Raw genomic sequence first — 23,901 nt, 5'->3', positions numbered from 1 at the left:
TTTTCAATTCTTACTTCCTCTCAGTCTTTACTCAGGAGAATACTAGCGAATTTCCAGAAATAAAAAATTATGTAGAACAGGACGATAATAAACTATGCACGATGACATGGCCCTCATAAAAATAGAGAACTTAAAACCTAACAAATCCCCAGGTCCTGGGGTGTTAAAGGAATGTAAAGAGGACCATACCCCCGGCCGGGATTGAACCCGCGGTCATAGAGTCTCAAAACTCCAGCCCGTCGCGTTAGCCACTAGACCAGCTAGCCACAATAAGATTCATCCAACTAGGTATATTTCTACACCATAGGAAAGTTAGCACAGGCACCTCTGTGACCACAAATGCAAGTTTTTACAGACGAATCTCCAGCTAGCGTGGCCGTGACGAACTCTAGCTCAAGTCCCTTCACTTCCTATGGTGTAGAAATATACCTAGTTGGATGAATTTTATTGTGGCTAGCTGGTCTAGTGGCTAACGCGACGGGCTGGAGTTTTGAGACTCTATGACCGCGGGTTCAATCCCGGCCGGGGGTATGGTTTATTTGCAATCGTGTCATTACGATTTCTTGAGTAATGTAAAGAGGAACTTTGCAAACCTTTGGCTAATCTTTTTAACACATCACTACAAACTGACATAGTGCCTGATAAGTGGAAACTGGCAAATGTAATACCTATTTACAAGGCAGGTGACAGATCCTTGGCTTCGAACTATAGACCGATAAGCCTTACCTCCATAGTGGGAAAATTTATGGAATCAATAATTGCCGAGGCAATTTGTAGCCATCTTGATAGGCATAAATTGATAAATAAATCTCAACACAGTTTTACTAAGGGCCTGTGTTACGAATTTACTAACTTTTTTCGCTAAGGTGTTTGAGGAGGTAGATCATGGTAATGAATATGGACTTCAGTAAGGCTTTCGATAGAGTTTCGCACCAGAGACTTTTGAGGAGACTTAAGGCACACGGAATAGGAAGAGAATTTTTTTCCTGGGTAGAGGCGTGGTTGACAAATAGACAGGAAAGAGTTTGCATAAATGGGGAGAAACCAGAATGGGGGCACGTCACAAACGGTGTTCCACAGGGGTCAGTGTTGGGCCCCTTGTTGTTCACAATTTACATAAACGACATAGATGAGGGAATAAATAGCGACATAAGCAAATTTGCTGATGATACCAATATAGGCCGTCCAATTCATTAGTGCAATCCAATTCATTAGTGCACTCCAAGATGATTTGAATAGACTGATGCAGTGGTCGGAGAAGTGGCAGATGCAGTTTAATATAGACAAATGCAAAGTTCTAAATGTTGGACAGGACAATAACAATGCCATTTATAAACTGAATGACTGCGAAAAAGATTTAGGAGTTCTGGTTATCAGTAATCTGAAACCAAGACAACAGTGCATAAGTGTTCGCAATAAAGCTAACAGAATCCTTGAATTCAGATCAAGAAGTATAAATAATAGGAGTCCTCTACATATCCTTGGTTAGGCCTCATTTAGACTATGCCGCGCAGTTTTGGTAATCGTATTACAGAATGGAAATAAATGTACTGGGAAACGTACAAAGGAGGATGACAAAGTTGATCCCATGTATCAGAAATCTTCCCTATGAGGATAGACTGAGGGCCATGAATCTGCACTCTCTAGGAGGGTGTAGAATTAGGGGGTATATGATTGAGGTGTATAAATGGAAGACAGGAATAAATAAAGCGGATGTAAATAACGTGCTGAAAATATCCAGCCAAGACAGGACTCTCAGCAATGGTTTCAAGTTGGAAAAATTCAGGTTCAGGAACGATATAAGAAAGCACTGGTTTGGTAATAGAGTTGTGGATGAGTGGAACAAACTCCCGAGTACCGTCATAGACGCTAAGACGATGTGTAGTTTCAAAAATAGGTTGGGTGTGGGTGGGTGCGAGTTGGACCTGACTAGCTTGGGCTACTAAGTCTGGTGCCGTGCTCCTTCCTTAAGTGGCCATTGTTCTCGGCCGGGGGGGGGGGGGTGTCATGGACCTGCTTCGCATGGGTCAGTAGGCCTGTTGCAGCGTTACTTCTTTCTTATGTTCTTATGATGGTTGGTAAAATAGTGTACCCTGTGACCTCTTCATAATCGTATTCCTGCACACCTCTCTGTGTGAGAGTTCAGTTGCAATTTGGACCTTGCAGAAGTAGGACCTTGGTTTAGCAGACGGGGATATCGCTGCCTATTAAAACTACACCCAGAGCACAGTGACATCTCCTTTCGGTCCTTTTCACATTCCTCCAATCTGTCCACGTGTGTGTGTGTGTGTGTTTGTATTCACCGAATTGTGGTTGTAGGGGTTGATTCATAGCTCTTGGTCCTGTCTCTTCACTGATTGTTACTAGGTCCACTCTCTCCCTGCTCCATGAGTTTTATCATGGAGCAGTGTCTCCAGACTATTTCACTTCCTGACAACTCTGTGACTGAAGAAATACTTCCTAACATCCCTGTAACTCATTTGAGTTTTCAACTTCCAATTGTGACCCCTTGTTGCTGTCCCTCGAGATAATCATGCACACCTCGGGATACTCATGGCCACCTCGGGATACTCATGCACACCTCGAGATACTCATGCACACCTCGGGATACTCATGCACACCTTGGGATACTCATGTACACCTCGGGATACTCATGCCCACCTCGGGATACTCATGGCCACCTCGGGATACTCATGCACACCTCGAGATACTCATGCACACCTCGGGATACTCATGCACACCTCGGGATACTCATGCACACTTCGAGATACTCATGCACACCTCGGGATACTCATGCACACCTCGGGATACTCATGCACATCTCGGGATACTCATGCACACCTCGAGACACTCATGCACACTTCGGGATACTCATGTACCCCTAGGGATACTCATGCACACCTCGGGATACTCATGCACACCTCGAGATACTCATGCACACCTTGGCATACTCATGCACACCTCGGGATACTCATGCACACCTCGAGATACTCATGCACACCTCGGGATACTCATGCACACCTCGGGATACTCATGCACACCTCGGGATACTCAGGCACACCTGGGGATACTCATGCACACCTCGAGATACTCATGCACACCTCGGGATACTCATACACACCTCGGGATACTCATGCACACCTCAGGATACTCATGCACACCACGGGATACTCATGCACACCTCGGGATACTCATGCACACCTCGGGATACTCATGGCCACCTCGGGATACTCATGCACGCCTCGGGATACTCATGGCCTCCTCGGGATACTCATTCACACCTCGGGATACTCATGACCACCTCGGGATAATCATGCACACCTCGGGATACTCATGGCCACCTCGGGATACTCATGCACACCTCGAGATACTCATGCACACCTCGGGATACTCATGCACACCTTGGGATACTCATGCACACCTCGGGATACTCATGCCCACCTCGGGATACTCATGGCCACCTCGGGATACTCATGCACACCTCGAGATACTCATGCATACCTCAGGATACTCATGCACACCTCGGGATACTCATGCACACTTCGAGATACTCATGCACACCTCGGAATACTCATGCACACCTCGGGATACTCATGCACACCTCGAGATACTCATGCACACCTCGAGATACTCATGCACACCTCGAGATACTCATGCACACCTCGGGATACTCATGCACACCTCGGGATACTCATGCACGCCTCGGGATACTCATGCACACCTCGAGATACTCATGCACACTTCGGGATACTCATGTACCCCTCGGGATACTCATGCACACCTCGGGATACTCATGCACACCTCGAGATACTCATGCACACCTCGGGATACTCATGCACATCTCGGGATACTCATGCACACCTCGGGATACTCATGCACATCTCGGGATACTCAGGCACACCTCGGGATACTCAGGCACACCTCGGGATATTCATGCACACCTCGATATACTCATGCACGCCCCGGGATACTCATACACACCTCGGGATACTCATGCACACCTCGGGATACTCATGCGCACCTCGAGATACTCATTCACACCTCGGGATACTCATGCACACCTCGTGATACTCATGCGCACCTCAAGATGCTCATGCACACATCGGGATACTCATGCACACCTCCAGATACTCATGCACGCCTTCGGATACTCATGCACATCTCGGGATACTCATGCACACCTCGAGATACTCATGCACACCTCGGGATACTCATGCACACCTCGGGATACTCAGGCACACCTCGGGATACTCATGCACACCTCGATATACTCATGCACACCTCGGGATACTCATACACACCTCGGGATACTCATGCACACCTCGGGATACTCATGCGCACCTCGAGATACTCATGCACACCTGGGGATACTCATGCACACCTCGGGATACTCATGCACACCTTAAGATGCTCATGCACACATCGGGATACTCATGCACACCTCGAGATACTCATGCGCACCTCGAGATACTCATGCACACCTCGGGATTCTCAGGCACACCTCGGGATACTCATGCACACCTTGGGATAGTCATGCACACCTCGGGATACTCATGCACACCTCGGGATACTCATGCACACTTCGGGATACTCATGCACACCTCGGGATACTCATGCAAACCACGAGATACTCATGCACACCTCGGGATACTCATGCACACCTCGGGATACTCATGCACACCTCGGGACACTCATGCACACCTCGGGATACTCATGCACACCTCGGGATACTCATGCACACTTCGGGATACTTATGCACACCTCGGGATACTCATGCAAACCGCAAGATACTCATGCACACCTCGGGATACTCATGCACACCTCGGGATACTCATGCGCACCTCGAGATACTCATGCACACCTTGGGATACTCATGCACACGTTAGCATACTCATGCACACCTCGGAATACTCACGCGCATCTCGGGATACTCATGCACACCTGGGGATACTCATGCACACCTCGGGACACTCATGCACACCTCGGGATACTCATGCACACCTCGGGATACTCATGCACACCTCGGGATACTCATGCACACCTCGAGATACTCATGCACACCTCGGGATACTCATGCACACCTCGGGATACTCATGCACACCTCAGGATAGTCACGCACACCTCGGGATACTCATGCACACCTCACGATATTCACGCACACCTCGGGATACTCATGCATACCTGGGGATACTCATGCACATCTGGGGATACGCACGCACATCTCGGGATACTCATGTACCTCTCGGGATACTAATGCACACCTCGGGATACTCATGCGCACTTCAGGATACTCACAGCTCGGGATACTCATTTACACCTCAGGAGAGCCATGCACACCTCGGGATACTCATGCACACCTCAGGATACTCACGCACACCTCGGGATACTCACGCACATCTCGGGATACTCATGCACACCTCGGGATGCTCATGCACACCTCAGGATACTCATGCACACCTCGGGATACTCATGCACACTTCAGGACACTCACGCACATCTCGGGGTACTCATGCATACCTCGATATACTCATGGGCACCTCGGGATACTCATGCACACCTCAGGATACTCATGCACACATCGGGATACTCATGGACACCTTGGGATACTCATGCACACCTCGTAATGCTCATATACACCTGGGGATAGTCATGCGCACCTCAGGATACTCACGCCTAGGGATACTCATGCACACCTCGGGATAGCCATGCACATCTCAGGATACTCATGCACACATCAGGATACTCACGCACACCTCGGGATACTCACGCACATCTCGGGATACTCATGCACACCTCCGGATACTCATGCACACCTCGGGATACTCATGCGCACCTCGGGATACTCATGCACACATCGGGATACTCATGCACACCTCGGGATACTCATGCACACCTCGAGATACTCATGCACACCTCGGGATACTCATGCACACCTCGGGATACTCATGCACACCTCGAGATACTCATGCACACCTCGGGATACTCACGCACACCTCGGGACACTCATGCACACCTTGGGATACTCATGCACACCTCCAGATATTCATGCACACTTCGGGACACTCATGTACCCCTCGGGATTCTCATGCACACCTCGGAATACTCATGCACACCTCGAGATACTCATGCACACCTCGGAATACTCATGCACACCTCGGGATACTTATGCACACCTCGGGATACTCATGCACACCTCGGGAGACTCATGCACACCTCGAGATACTCATGCACACCTCGGGATACTCATGCACACCTCGGGATACTCATGCACACCTCGAGATACTCATGCACACCTCGGGATACTCACGCACACCTCGGGACACTCATGCACACCTTGGGATACTCATGCACACGTTAGCATACTCATGCACACCTCGGAATACTCACGCACATCTCGGGATACTCATGCACACCTGGGGATACTCATGAACACCTCGGGATACTCATGCACACCTCGGGATACTCATGCACACCTCGGGATACTCATGCACACCTCGGGATACTCATGCACACCTCGAGATACTCATGCACAACTCAGGATATTTACGCACACCTCGAGATACTCATGCACACCTCGGGATACTCATGCACACCTCGGGATACTCACGCACACCTCGGGATACTCATGCACACCTCGGGATACTCATGCACACCTCAGGATAGTCACGCACACCTCGGGATACTCATGCACACTTCACGATATTCACGCACACATCGGGATACTCATGCATACCTGGGGATACTCATGCACATCTGTGGATACCCACGCACATCTCAGGATACTCATGTACCTCTCTGGATACTAATGCACACCTCGGGATACTCATGCGCTCTTCAGGATACTCACACCTCGGGATACTCATTTACACCTCAGGATAGCCATGCACACCTCTCGGGATACTCACGCACACCTCGGGATACTCACGCACATCTCGGGATACTCATGCACACCTCGGGATGCTCATGCACTCCTCGGGATACTCATGCACACCTCAGGATACTCACGCACACCTCGGGATACTCACGCACATCTCGGGATACTCATGCACACCTCGGGATACTCATAACACCTCGGGATACTCATGCACACCTCAGGACACTCACGCACATCTCGGGATACTCATGCATACCTCGATATACTCATGGGCACCTCGGGATACTCATGGACACCTCGGGATACTCCTGTACTCCTCGGGATACTCATGCACACCTCGGGATACTCCTGTACTCCTCGGGATACTCACGCACACCTCGGAATACGCATGCACACCTCGGGATACTCATGCACACCTCGGGATACTCATGCGCACCTCGGGATACTCACACACATCTCGGGATACTCATGCACACCTCGGTATATTCATGCACACCTCGGGAAAATCATGCACACCTCGGGATACTCATGCACAACTCAGGATAATCATGTACACCTCGGGATATTCACGCACACCTCGGGATACTCATACACACCTCGGGATAATCATGTACACCTCGGGATATTCACGCACACCTCGGGATACTCATGCACACCTCGGGATACTCTTGCAAACCTCAGGATACTAACGCACACCTCGGGATACTCATGCACACCTCGGGATACTCATGCACACCTCGGGATACTCATGCACACATCGGGATACTCATGCACACCTCGAGATATTCATGCACACTTCGGGATACTCATGTACCCCTCGGGATTCTCATGCACACCTCGGGATACTCATGCACACCTCGAGATATTCATGCACACTTCGGGATACTCATGTACCCCTCGGGATTCTCATGCACACCTCGGGATACTCATGCACACCTCGAGATGCTCATGCATACCCTAGGATACTCATGCACACCTCGGGATACTCATGCATACCTGGGGATACTCATGCACACCTCGGAATACTCATGCACACCTCGGGATACTCATGCACACCTCGGGATACTCATGCACACCTCGGGATACTCATGCACACCTCGAGATACTTATGCACACCTCGGGATACTCATGCACACCTCGGGATACTCATGCACACCTTGAGATACTCATGCACACCTCGGGATACTCATGCACACCTCGGGATTCTCAAGCACACCTCGGGATACTCATGCACACCTCGGGATACTCATGCACACCTCGGGATACTCATGCACACCTCGGGATACTCATGCACTCCTCGGGATACTCATGCACACCTCGAGATACTCATGCACACCTCGGGATACTCATGCACACCTCGGGATTCTCATGCACACCTCGGGATACTCATGCACACCTCGGGATACTCATGCACACCTCGAGATACTGATGCACACCTCGGGATACTCATGCACACCTCGGGATACTCATGCACACCTCGGGATACTCATGCACACCTCGGGATACTCAGGCACACCTCGGGATACTCATGCACACCTCGAGAGACTCATGCACACCTTGGGATACTCAAACACACCTCGGGATACTCATGCACACCTCGGGATACTCATGCACACCTCGAGATACTCATGCACACCTCGGGATACTCATGGCCACCTCGGGATACTCATGCACACCTCGGGATACTCATGGCCACCTCGGGATACTCATGCACACCTCGGGATACTCATGGCCTCCTCGGGATAATCATGCACACCTCGGGATACTCATGGCCACCTCGGGATACTCATGCACACCTCGGGATATTCATGCACATCTCGGGATACTCATGCACACCTCGGGATACTGATGCACACCTCGGGATACTCTCGTACACCTCGAGATACTCATGCACACCTCGGGATGCTCATGCACTCCTCGGGATACTCATGCACACCTCGAGATACTCATGCACACCTCTGGATACTCATGCACACATCGGGATACTCATGCACACCTGGAGATTCTCATGCTCACCTCGGGATACTCGTGCACACCTCGGGATACTCATGCACACCTCGGGATACTCATGCACAAATCGGGATGCTCATTCACACCTCGGGAAACTCATGCACGCCTCGAGATACTCATGCACTAATCGGGATACTCATGCACACCTCTGGATACTCATGCACACCTCGAGATACTCATGCACATCTCGAGATACTCATGCACACCTCCGGATACTCATGAACACCTCGGGATACTCATGCACACCTCGGGATACTCATGCACACCTCGGGATGCTCATGCACACCTGTGGATACTCATGCACACTTCGGGATACTCATGCACACTTCGGGATACTCATGCAAACCTCGAGATACTCATGCACACCTCGGGGTACTCATGCACACCTCGGGACACTCATGCACACATCGGGATACTCATGCACACCTTGGGATACTCATGCACACCTCGGGATACTCATACACACTTCGGAATACTCATGCACACCTCGGGATACTCATGCAAACCTCGAGATACTCATGCACACCTCGGAATACTCATGCACACCTCGAGATACTCATGCACACTTCGGGATACTCATGCACACCTCTGGATACTCATGCAAACCTCGAGATGCTCATGCACACCTCGGGATACTCATGCACACCTCGGGATACTCATGCACACCTTGGAATACTCATGCGCACCTCGGGATACTCATGCACACCTCGGGATACTAATGCACACCTCGGGATACTCATGCACACCTCGGGATACTCATGCACACCTTGAGATACTCATGCACACCTCGGGATACTCATGCACACCTCGGGATTCTCAAGCACACCTCGGGATACTCATGCACACCTCGGGATACTCATGCACACCTCGGGATACTCATGCACACCTCGGGATACTCATGCACTCCTCGGGATACTCATGCACACCTCGAGATACTCATGCACACCTCGGGATACTCATGCACACCTCGGGATTCTCATGCACACCTCGGGATACTCATGCACACCTCGGGATACTCATGCACACCTCGAGATACTGATGCACACCTCGGGATACTCATGCACACCTCGGGACACTCATGCACACCTCGGGATACTCATGCACACCTCGGGATACTCAGGCACACCTCGGGATACTCATGCACACCTCGAGAGACTCATGCACACCTTGGGATACTCATACACACCTCGGGATACTCATGCACACCTCGGGATACTCATGCACACCTCGAGATACTCATGCACACCTCGGGATGCTCATGCACTCCTCGGGATACTCATGCACACCTCGAGATACTCATGCACACCTCTGGATACTCATGCACACCTCGGGATTCTCATGCACACCTGGAGATTCTCATGCTCACCTCGGGATACTCGTGCACACCTCGGGATACTCATGCACACCTCGGGATACTCATGCACAAATCGGGATGCTCATTCACACCTCGGGAAACTCATGCACGCCTCGAGATACTCATGCACTCCTCGAGATACTCATGCACATCTCGAGATACTCATGCTCATCTCGAGATACTCATGCTCATCTCGAGATACTCATGCACACCTCGGGATACTCATGAACACCTCGGGATACTCATGCACACCTCGGGATACTCATGCACACCTCGGGATACTCATGCACACCTGTGGATACTCATGCACACTTCGGGATACTCATGCACACTTCGGGATACTCATGCAAACCTCGAGATACTCATGCACACCTCGGGGTACTCATGCACACCTCGGGACACTCATGCACACATCGGGATACTCATGCACACCTTGGGATACTCATGCACACCTCGGGATACTCATACACACTTCGGGATACTCATGCACACCTCGGGATACTCATGCAAACCTCGAGATACTCATGCACACCTCGGAATACTCATGCACACCTCGAGATACTCATGCACACTTCGGGATACTCATGCACACCTCTGGATACTCATGGAAACCTCGAGATGCTCATGCACATCTCGGGATACTCATGCACACCTCCTGATACTCATGCACACCTTGGAATACTCATGCGCACCTCGGGATACTCATGCACACCTCGGGATACTAATGCACACCTCGGGATACTCATGCGCACCTCAGGATACTCACACCTCGGGATACTCATGCACACCTAGGGATAGCCATGCACACCTCGGGATACTCATGCACACCTCAGGATACTCACGCACACCTCGGGATACTCATGCACACCTCGGGATACTCATGCACACCTCGGGATACTCATGCACACCTCGGGATACTCATGCACACCTCGGGATACTCATGCACACCTCGGGATACTCATGCACACCTCGGGATATTCATGCACACCTCGGGATACTCATGCACACCTCGAGATAGCCATGCACACCTCGGGATACTCATGCACACCTAGGGATAGCCATGCACACCTCGGGATACTCATGCACACCTCAGGATACTCACGCACACCTCGGGATACTCATGCACACCTCGGGATACTCATGCACACCTCGGGATACTCATGCACACCTCGGAATACTCATGCGCACCTCGGGATACTCATGCACACCTCGGGATACTCATGCATACCTCGGGATACTCATGCAAACCTCGAGATACTCATGCACACCTCGGGATACTCATGCACACCTCGGGATACTCATGCACACCTCGGAATACTCATGCGCACCTCGGGATACTCATGCAAACCTCGAGATACTCATGCACACCTCGGAATACTCATGCGCACGTCGAGATACTCATGCACACCTCGGGATACTCACGCACACCTCGCGATACTCATGCACACCTTGGGATACTCATGCGCACCTCGGGATACTCATGCACACCTCGGGATACTCATGCGCACCTCGAGATACTCATGCAAACCTCGGGATACTCACGCACACCTCCAGATACTCATGCACACGTTAGCATACTCACGCACACCTCGGGATACTCACGCACACCTCGAGATACTCATGCACACGTTAGCATACTCACGCACACCTCGGGATACTCACGCACATCTCGGGATACTCATGCACACCTCGGGATACTCATACTCACCACGGGATACTCATGCACACCTCAGGGTACTAACGCACATCTCGGGATACTCATGCACACCTCAGGATACTCACGCACACCTCGGGATACTCATGCACACCTCACGATATTCGCGCACACCTCGGGATACTCATGCACTCCTGGGGATACTCATGCACATCTGGGGATACCCATGCACATCTCGGGATACTCATGTACATCTCGGGATACTAATGCACTCCTCGGGATACTCATGCGCACCTCAGGATACTCACTCCTCGGGATACTCATGCACACCTCGGGATACTCATGCACACGTCAAGATACTCACGCACACCTCGGGATACTCACGCACATCTCGGGATACTCATGCACACCTCGGGATACTCATGCACACCTCAGGACACTCACGCACATCTCGGGATACTCATGCACACCTTGGGATACTCATGCACACCTCGGGATACTCACGCGCATCTCGGGATACTCATGCACACCTCGGGATACTCATGCACACCTCGGGATACTCATGCACACCTCAGGACACTCATGCACATCTCGAGATACTCATTCACACCTCAATACACTCATGGGCTCCTCGGGATACTCATGCTCACCTCAGGATACTCATGAACACCTCGGTATGTTCATGCACTCCTCGGGATACTCATGCTCACCTCAGGATACTCATGCTCGCCTCGCGATACTCTTGGACACCTCGGGATACTCATGTACACTTCGGGATACTCATGGACACCTCGGGATACTCATGCACACTTCGGGATACTCATGCACACCTCGGGACACTCATGTACTCTTCGGGATGCTCATGCGCACCTCGAATTATAAATGTTGACGAAGCGGGAAAGTACTTAGTAGTTGCCAAGTCTCACGTTTTCTCATGACTGGTGGATCTTACTTAGATGAAGATTTATATTATTATTGCATTGCGTGAATGGTGTTTTATTACCATTCACACAATGCAGTTTCAGTGCAATACCTTGGGTATAAATCTGTTTTCTACTACAAAATTTTATTGCTGGTGCGTCCTACATAAAGTAGGATACAGATACATGATACGGCTGTTACAGACCTTGCTGACATCACTGGCATACTGTATAGAAACACCCTAGTTATTCAGAGCATGAAGGTGCAGCATTTGATGTACGTGTTGAACTATCGGAAAGAGGAAGGTTGCTTGCTGTAGAGGTGAGTGTAGTTATTGTGGCGGACGTCTCAGCAAGCACGTAGCGAAGTGGACTCGATTTTCCTGCACTCTACGGGAATGTAATCCATGTTTCACTACTGGTGTTGACTGGACTACCGTGTGCTAGCATCTATGACCTCGGGAATACAACTATCATAATGTAATAGAATCTAAGACTGCTGGATCATAAGTACTAGCGTCCAAAGACTTCAGCACCACGACTGTAGAAAGTAATAGTCTCTGAGACCTCAGAACCACATCCAGGGTTTTCAACTAACTTCTAAAAATACAGAAGTGCGACCTCTGTTACATAAGTCATTGTTAAGTCTTCAAGACATTGCAAATGGGTCTTGAGACTGTGGCTTTGCGATATTTCCTCCAAACTACCCCTCGCCCGGCCTAGCGACTCCTCCATCCCTCGCCCGGCCTAGCGACCCCTCCATCCCTCGCCCGGCCTGGCGATCCCTCCATCCCTCGCCCGGCCTAGCGACCCCTCCATCCCTCGCCCGGCCTGGCGATCCCTCCATCCCTCGCCCGGCCTAGCGACCCCTCCATCCCTTGCCCGGCCTAGCGACCCCTCCATCCCTCGCCCGGCCTAGCGACCCCTCCATCCCTTGCCCGGCCTAGCGACCCCTCCATCCCTTGCCCGGCCTAGCGACCCCTCCATCCCTCGCCCGGCCTAGCGACCCCTCCATCCCTTGCCCGGCCTAGCGACCCCTCCATCCCTCGCCCGGCCTAGCGACCCCTCCATCCCTCGCCCGGCCTAGCGACCCCTCCATCCCTTGCCCGGCCTAGCGACCCCTCCATCCCTTGCCCGGCCTAGCGACCCCTCCATCCCTCGCCCGGCCTAGCGACCCCTCCATCCCTTGCCCGGCCTAGCGACCCCTCCATCCCTTGCCCGGCCTAGCGACCCCTCCATCCCTCGCCCGGCCTGGCGACCCCTCCATCCCTTGCCCGGCCTGGCGATCCCTCCATCCCTTGCCCGGCCTAGCGACCCCTCCATCCCTTGCCCGGCCTGGCGACCCCTCCATCCCTTGCCCGGCCTGGCGATCCCTCCATCCCTTGCCCGGCCTGGCGACCCCTCCATCCCTTGCCCGGCCTGGCGATCCCTCCATCCCTTGCCCGGCCTAGCGACCCCTCCATCCCTTGCCCAGCCTAGCGACCCCTCCATCCCTTGCCCGGCCTAGCGACCCCTCCATCCCTCGCCCGGCCTAGCGACCCCTCCATCCCTTGCCCGGCCTGGCGATCCCTCCATCCCTCGCCCGGCCTAGCGACCCCTCCATCCCTTGCCCGGCCTGGCGATCCCTCCATCCCTCGCCCGGCCTAGCGACCCCTCCATCCCTTGCCCGGCCTGGCGACCCCTCCATCCCTCGCCCGGCCTAGCGACCCCTCCATCCCTTGCCCGGCCTGGCGAGCCCTCCATCCCTTGCCCGGCCTGGCGACCCCTCCATCCCTTGCCCGGCCTGGCGATCCCTCCATCCCTTGCCCGGCCTAGCGACCCCTCCATCCCTTGCCCAGCCTAGCGACCCCTCCATCCCTTGCCCGGCCTAGCGACCCCTCCATCCCTCGCCCGGCCTAGCGACCCCTCCATCCCTTGCCCGGCCTGGCGATCCCTCCATCCCTCGCCCGGCCTAGCGACCCCTCCATCCCTTGCCCGGCCTGGCGATCCCTCCATCCCTCGCCCGGCCTAGCGACCCCTCCATCCCTTGCCCGGCCTGGCGACCCCTCCATCCCTCGCCCGGCCTAGCGACCCCTCCATCCCTTGCCCGGCCTGGCGACCCCTCCATCCCTCGCCCGGCCTAGCGACCCCTCCATCCCTTGCCCGGCCTGGCGACCCCTCCAGCCCTCGCCCGGCCTGGCGACCCCTCCATCCCTCGCCTGTCCTGGCGACCCCTCCATCCCTCGCCCGGCCTAGCGACCCCTCCATCCCTTGCCCGGCCTGGCGACCCCTCCATCCCTCGCCCGGCCTAGCGACCCCTCCATCCCTTGCCCGGCCTGGCGACCCCTCCATCCCTCGCCCGGCCTAGCGACCCCTCCATCCCTTGCCCGGCCTGGCGACCCCTCCATCCCTCGCCCGGCCTGGCGACCCCTCCATCCCTCGCCCGGCCTAGCGACCCCTCCATTCCTCGCCCGGCCTGGCGACCCCTCCATCCCTCGCCAGACACACACACACACACACACACAAACACACACACTCACACACACACACACACACACACACACACACACACACACACACACACACACACACACACACACACACACACACACACACACACACACACACACACACACTCACACACACACACACACACACTCACACACACACACACACACACACACACACACACACACACACACACACACACACACACACACACTCACACACACACACACACACACACACACACACACTCACACACACACACACACACACTCACACACACACACACACACACACACACACACACACACACACACACACACACACACACACACACACACACACACACACACACACACACACACTCACACACACACACACACAGACACACACACACACACACACACACACACACACTCACACACACACACACACACACACACACACACACACACACACACACACACACACACACACACTCACACACACACACACACACACACACACACACACACACACTCACACACACACACATTCACACACACACACACACACACACACACACACACTCACACACACACACACACACACACACACACACACACACACACACACACACACACACACACTCACCTTCGTCTGTGACTCATATTAATGTACCTACTGACTCGTGAATATTAAAACCTGGCATCTTTGTGGTTCCATCTGGTGGAGTTTGGCCGCAGCCGGAGACACAAATGACGCAGTAGCATCAATCCTGCTTTCAGCCGCTGCCTATACAGTAATGCATTGTACATTTATGCATTGCACAATTATGAATTATATTCTTATGTGTTTCGTGCTTTATACAGTGCGTCGTCTTTTATTACGTTGTTTTATGTTGTATTCTTCAGCTGTATTTTTCAGTATAATTTTGCTTGACGTATTTAGAAAATAGATGATTACATAATTCAGAAGTTAACGATGATGATGATAGACAAATGCAGACGAAGATGATAGTGAACATCTTCAGAACGATGATGCTGAAAATAATAATGTAAAGGCTAGTGAAAATAATAAGAAATATAAAATCTATGAACGGGTGGGGATCAAACTCATGGCGAGTCCTAAAACTTACAGGCTAATGCGTTAACCACTGGACTAGGTACATTTCAGTACACCATAGGGAGGTTAGCATGGGCCACCACTGTGACCGCAAGTAATAGCGTGAGTCATGATGGTGTGGGATTCGTCTATAAAAACCTGCATCAAAAGTCTTGCTGAGGTCCGTATATACAACATTATATTCATAACCATGATTTACCTCCTCAAATACCTTCGTTGGAAAGTCAGTAAATTTGTCAAGCAGGAACGCCTCTTTATTAAACAGTACTGAGATTCATTGATTAATTTCTGTCTTTCAAGGTGGCTTACAATAGCCTCGGCAATTACTGATTCCATCAGTTTCTCACAATGGAGGTTAGGCTAATTGACCTATAATTCGGAGCTAAGGACCTGTCTTCTGTTTTGAAGACAGGTATTACATTTGCCATTTTCCACTTATCAGACACTAGGCCAATTTACAGTGATACATTGTAAAGACTAGATGGTGGTTCCTTTGTAACCCGGAAATTTGTTTGTTTTTAATCAATCTATTTGTATGAGACTATGTTACTAATGACTTTAATCACTGCACAACTTATTTCCATCCTTAACTATATAATTTTTTATTTCTGGAATTTCTTCAGAATCTTCCTACGTAAACCTGAGATGAAATAAATATTAAAGATTGAACACATTTCCTTGTAACTAATGATAAATTGACGTAAGCAACGTTTAAGTGGGCTTTCTTGTCCTTAATCTAAATACTGTATATCTGAAAGAAATTTTTTGGATTGATTTTCGATTCCTTTGCAACTTAAACTTCATAATCTCTTTTGGCTTTTCTTATTTCTTTCTTATTTTTATTTTAAATATACTGATTTCTTAAGTGCCCCTCTTCCCTTTTGATTCGCCTGCATATGCTTTGCTTATAACCTATGAGATGCTTTAATCAATTCTTTATTAATTTAGGGTAATGTTTGTTTGATCTAATTTCTATATTTAGAACACAGGTAGACAGGGCAATTTAAACTATGCTTTGAAAAATGCCATATTGGCAACCATCACTGCCTACCTGACCCACAGGACAATGACCTGTCAAATCACAGCAGTTCACCTCACCAAGATAATTCAGGCCCAGGAGATCGGCCTAATGAAAATCAGGGACATTGACTTTCCCCAAACCCCTTCATTAACCTCAAGATTATTTATTAGTGATTCCTTGTTAGCAAGAACCACGTCTAGTACGTTATTTCCTATAGTTGGTTCTGTCAAAAACTGTCTTTAATAACAATCCTGGATCGTATCAAGAAAGTCGCTAGAATCAAGATTTCCTGTTAAATTTCGCCAATCAATTTGTCTAAAATTAAAAATCTCTCATAAAATATTTTCGCATCTAGATGCCCTAGTAATTTCATCCCATGGAAGTTTACCGCGTTCCCTATGTTTACACTCTCTGTTTACACTTTATATGTTTATACTTTATGTTTACACTTTACATTTACACTGTTTACACTTTATATTTACACTGTGTTTACACTTTATATTTACACTGTGTTTACACTTTGTGTTTGCACTTTGCTGTTACGACTTCGATGTCGTAACTTAAATATAATGTTCCTGGCTCCTAAAGGCTGCTCACACTGCTGTCTAGGGTTATAAAATTACACTGAAAACACAACAAACCTTGGGCCAGCATGCACTCATATATTAAACAATATTAATTATTATTAGGAAGGAAGGACAAAAACTCACCAATATAAAAATATGTCTATATTAATAATAGTAACTTATATACAACTTATAACTATTACAAAAAACCACCAGACTCCAGTTCACATTAGCTCACTAGCACACTGCTACTAATGAGTTAAACCAAATAAATCATCAGAGAGGCACCATGACATACACACCCCCAGCAGGTAAAACACCATACAGTACTCTCGCATAAAAAGGCCTCTGCATACTAGGGCCTTACAAATAAAAATGAGAACAATGAAACACAAACACCTATGGTATACACTGTGCTGGCCACTGTCTGACTGACAGGAATAATACACGTCCACTTTCAGTATACTACACGGAAAATGACATTATATATGGAGCGTTATTTTATATAATTTTTTTTTACAGTACCCCTGTTGAGAAATGGTTTACCAGCTAAGTTTAAAAATAGGGAAAACTTAGCTTAGAAAGACAGCTCATCGCCTGCACAGCCGCCCCTGCAGACGAGTCTTGAGAAGCTGTCGAAGTCACTTCATAACGGGCTGTAAATGAACATTAGGTTCATCATAAATTACCCCTAGGGGGTGTTATGTCAGCATATTTCATTCACTGATGGATGACATACGTACTTGTGTGGACTTAAAAGTCCGCTTATCACCGGGGTTTATGATAAGTGACTAACTCGTAACTTCGACTCAACTGCGCAGTCAATAGTAGTACATCACGAGTTAGAACACTTACCTGGGTATATGTATCTGACCCGTAGTTATGCCCGGATATCCGTTGAGTTGATCAAAGAATAGTGTTCTTTGAAGAATGTCGCACTACACTCTGTTGGATCGCAACACTCGTTGTTACACTGTTCATCAACATTAGTTCATTTATTTACAATCTGTTTACTAGAGAAACTGAACACTCTTCTCTGTAAGTGTTTATTGTGTTTTTGAGACACTTTGTACACACTAACACAGGGATCAGTGTTCTTTGTTGGTTATTCCGGCTTCAGTGTGACTCCCAATAGGGTCAAAAGTAATCTGAAGATGCCACAGCCTCCTACACCATCACTGTCCATAGCACATAAAGGAAAAGCTGACCTAGTACTTTTTGCTTCCTTACTAAACTTCCACTATAAAGCAAAGCAGAATGCTCGAATCTTGCTGTTTTAAGCATAGACAACAATGTACACTATCTTTACCATGGTAAGAAAGTGGGAGAAGGATTTTCCTTGATTGTCCTGTTAAGGTAAGAGATGGACTGTCTTTTATTAAACTACACTTTGCAACACTGGACTGCAAGGAGAGTCGGTTGCTTGACCACGTTGCATACTCGTACTGCATCTGGGATCAATTACTTGCTGTAGCAGTAAACAAGATGCTTGCCCCTTCTGAGAGGGCTGGGCCCCTCAGGGCTGAAAGGAGCTGAAACGGGCTGAAGGGGCTGATACCCCCCTCCTGGAGAAAATTTATCCACACTGGGGGGCGGCGGAGGTTTGCTGCAGGTGAACTATTCATCACTTAACATTAATTTGATTTTCTCACTCGCCACCACTGCTGCTTGTCTTTTCTGAACAGCTTTAGTCTGTGTGGTTTCTGGAGAATCACTAATTTTATTTTCAACACTATAATTCTAACGGCACTAGTTTATTTATTGTCCGCTTATTCACTACACCTTTGCTTAAAACATCAACTGTCCTGATGATTCCATTTGCATCAGGATATATGGTCACAATTTTTCCAAGTGGCCATTGGGACCTCGGACCATCATTGCCAATAATCACTATGTCACCAGGTCTTAAGGACTTATGATTTTCAGGAACATCAACTCCATAGAAGTGTTCTCTCAATGAGGTGAGATAATCTCACTAAATTTTCTCCCAACGTTCAATCACTTTATTAAGGTGTTTGAATTTACGTCTGAGTTGCTCAGGTTCGAAATAAGTAGGATCCTCTTTGATTTCTTTATCATTCATGGGAGGAACAGGTTCGAGCCTTCTGCCATGGAGTAAATGAGATGGACTTAATTGTCCAGATCATTGGTAACATAAGTTAGAGGTCTGTTGTAGACTCTATTTTCTATTTCAGTCACAACTGTACGGAATTCATCTAAGTCGACTCTCTGACGATGAAGAGTCTTCCTTAAACAACGTTTTACAATGCCGATCATTCTTTCATAAAATCCGCCTTGCCATGGAGATTTAAGAGGAATGTATCTCCAACGACAACTGCGTTGATTCAGCATCTGTTGTACTTCTAGTTGATCAAAGATCTTGCTTATAAAAGCAGCACAAGCAACAAAGTTCGTTGCATTGCCTGAAATCATCAGTCTGGGACATGCTCTTCTGGCTGCAAACCGTCTGAATAATTTGATAAAGGTTTCAGCAGACATGTCAGTGGCTACTTCTAGATGTACTGCTCTAGTTGTAGCACAAGTGAATAAACAGATGTACACCTTGATGGGAACTTTGCCAACTGTTTTGGTTAAAATTATTGGTCCAGTGTAATCTACACCTGTCACCTCAAATGGAGTGATATGACAAACTCTTTCAGAGGGATATGGAGGTGGACCTGGATACTGACATACTCGCATATCATAGTGACGACAAGTAATACAGTCCTTTATTTGTTTTTTCACACTTTGTCGACCTTGAGGTATCCAGTAGGATTGTCGTATATGACAAAGTGTGTCAGCTACCCCACCATGTAACACGTTACTATGGGCGTTTTGAACAATCCGTTTTGTTAGCCAATGATTCTTGGGGATCAATATTGGATGTATGGCTTCTTTAGGTAGTGAAGAATTATGAATTCTTCCTCGACATCTTATAATCTTTTCTGAGTCGAGATAAAGTCCTAAAGAATTAATCATAACAAGCTTCTTGTGTTTCTAGAAATTTATATTCTGTAGAGAAAACATCTTTCTGTATTAGTTTCACCCAGTATTTAATGGGTTCAAGATATTCATAATTAGGTTTTATTTTTTTTATGAATTTAAAGACAAGAGCTGTAACTCTTAAGAGTTTACCCAAAGATGAGTATTTAGATCCATCAGTGACTATTTCTGTTGTGTCTGAAGTATTTACACAACTTATTTCTGCTCTGTTCAAGCAAACTGTTTCTTCCGGCATAATGTGAGCTTTTTGCTGAGGCCAGTTATTTTCATTAGAGAGCCAGTTCGGTCCGTGGAGCCATAATTTATTATCCACAAATTTCTTGAGTGGGACACCACGTGACAATATGTCAGCTGGATTCTCTTGGGTAGAGACGTGGAGAAAGAGATAATCTCTCTGCATCTCTTTTATTTCTGCTACTCTGTTCTGTACATAGACCAACTTACTCTTATTATTTCTTAACCACTGGAGAACTGCTTCATTATCACTCCAGATCACGGTTTTCTCAATAGTGAGATGATCAAGTACTTTGTTGAGATAGACAACTAATTTTGTACCTACAAAGAGTGCTGTCAGTTCCAATTGTGGTACTGTTCTGACCTTCAAGGGTGCTACCCTGGCCTTTGAAGTAATTATTGTACTTCCTTCAGCATTACTCATGTAAGCTACAGCGCCATAACCTCTGGTTGACGCATCACAGAACACATGTAATGTGTACTTGTTTCCCTCTTGACCTATTTGTCTGTTAAATTTAATTTGATGAAGTTGCTTAAACTCCCTGGATATTTCATCCCATGCTTGACTCATTTCTAGAGGCAAGTTCTCATCCCATCCAATTTTGAGTTTCCATGCTTCTTGCATAAGCATTTTACCTTTTATGGTAATTGGTGAGACGAGTCCTAGAGGATCAAAACATTGTGATACCTCTGACAGTAAACTACGTTTAGTGAGTGTACTGCATGATTTATTGTTTATCCTTTTGAGACTCAAAGTATCTTCCTGTGTGTTCCAATTAAGTCCCAACATATTGTTGCAATCAGGAATTTCAGTTTCAGGGAAATCTTCTTGGATAAGTTCCTTTAATTGTGTTGAATTAATATTCCACATCATTAGAGGCATATTTGCTTCTTTCATCTCCTTGTTAGCTTCTCTGTATAAGGATTTCAAATCCTCCTCTTTATTCACAGTACCTTGAAGATTGTCCACATAGAAACTTTTCTTTAAGATTTCTTTGAAGGGACTTTCAGATTTCTTCAAATGTGTATTTAGAGTAGCTTCTAGTAAGAATGGAGAGGATGTTGCACCAAATAATACTGATTTGAAACGATAAGTTTTCACAGGACTTTGAGGATCATGTGGATTTTCAGGCCACAAGAATCGAGTACAATCTCTATCTATTTCTTGTAGTCCTACTCTTAAGAAAGCTTTGGAAATATCAGCCTTGTAGGCATATGGGTTTGTGCGAAATTTCATAAGCACGTCTCCAAGCTTCTCAGTTAGTGAGGGTCCGGTCATCAGACAGTCATTAAGACTTGCTACATCTTTATTTGCACGTGCGCTGCAATTATATACAACACGTAGTGGAGTGGTTTCAGAATCTTTTCTGACTCCATGGTGCGGGAGATAATGAGCTTCTGTCTTCAACTTGTCTTCGACTATTTCCTCAATGAATTTATTGTCCAACTGTTCTTGTATGATATTATCATAGACAGTCAGTAGCTCTGGATTCTTCCTGAGCTCATGTATTTGTGCTTTCATTTGTCCGAAAGCCATGCGATAATTGCTAGGCAGATGTGGTGGATTTAATTTCCATGGCAACCTAACCCAATACTGTCCATCTTTATATTTGACAGTGTCCAAATATTGGTTATAAGTCTGAGACTCTTGTGGGCTTGGTTTATTTACATCAATACCTATCGCATCTAAATCCCACAACTTATCAACTGGTTCATTCATTTCTTCCAGTAATGATAATTTTTGCTGTGGTACATGATCAGCGGTTATTCTCGTAACTAGTACATTTTCCACTGAATCAATATCAGCTTCTTTCCCACTTTGAGAGGGAATGGGACCACATATCATGTGGCCTCCTGCTGTTTTCAGCAAGTGAACATCATGTTTACTTACTATATTTTGCACAAAACAGCGATAATAATCACTTCCAATGATTAAATCAATTGGACTAATAGTGTCCGTCTGGATGTCAGGGCAGGCTAACTTGACCTTAGCTGCTTTCAGTGCTGCAACTGTTTCTTTTAATCCCTGGATCTGCACAGACTTAGGCAAATCATCTACTACCACAGCTTCTACTGTCTTTTTCCTGTTTCCTAGACCAACAGTGATTCTTGCTAGGTCATATGTCTGTTTACCAGAATTGTGGAAAAAAACAGCTTTATCTAACTGTACTTTGGCATAGGGTTGTTTATTCAGTTTCTGCAACACTGTTCTTCTTATATAGGACCTTTGTAAGCTTTGATCAAATAGTGTTAGCACATTGGTTTTGTGTAGTTTATTAGATAACTCAACTGGAGCTACTGGGAGAGCTGTTGCTTTAAACTTATCTCTCACATTTAATGCTGTTGCTTGTTGACTTCCTAATTCTGTAGAAGTCTTCTGCTGTTCAGCAAAAGTATTTGGGCATAATGCTGTATGATGCACACCCTTGCATTTAAAACACTTCTTCAGTGAGCAATTACCTCCCTTGTGTTCACCTAAACACTTGATGCATCTTTTCAGCTGATGAACATTTTGTTTACGTGCCTCCATTGATGTGTATTGAATACAATACTGTGCCCAATGTGTTCCATCACAAAGTACACATTTTGGAGTACGTTTATGTGTGACAGTTTGTTTACTGTCTGTTGTATTCACAGCTTGATAAATGCCTATATGGGATTTCCCATTCTGTGGTTT

The sequence above is a fragment of the Cherax quadricarinatus genome, chromosome 3 (genome assembly GCF_038502225.1).
Source record: "Cherax quadricarinatus isolate ZL_2023a chromosome 3, ASM3850222v1, whole genome shotgun sequence".
Classification (NCBI taxonomy): domain Eukaryota; kingdom Metazoa; phylum Arthropoda; class Malacostraca; order Decapoda; family Parastacidae; genus Cherax; species Cherax quadricarinatus.
The sequence above is the reverse complement of the archived record's forward strand: the minus strand, read 5'-3'. Positions refer to the sequence as shown.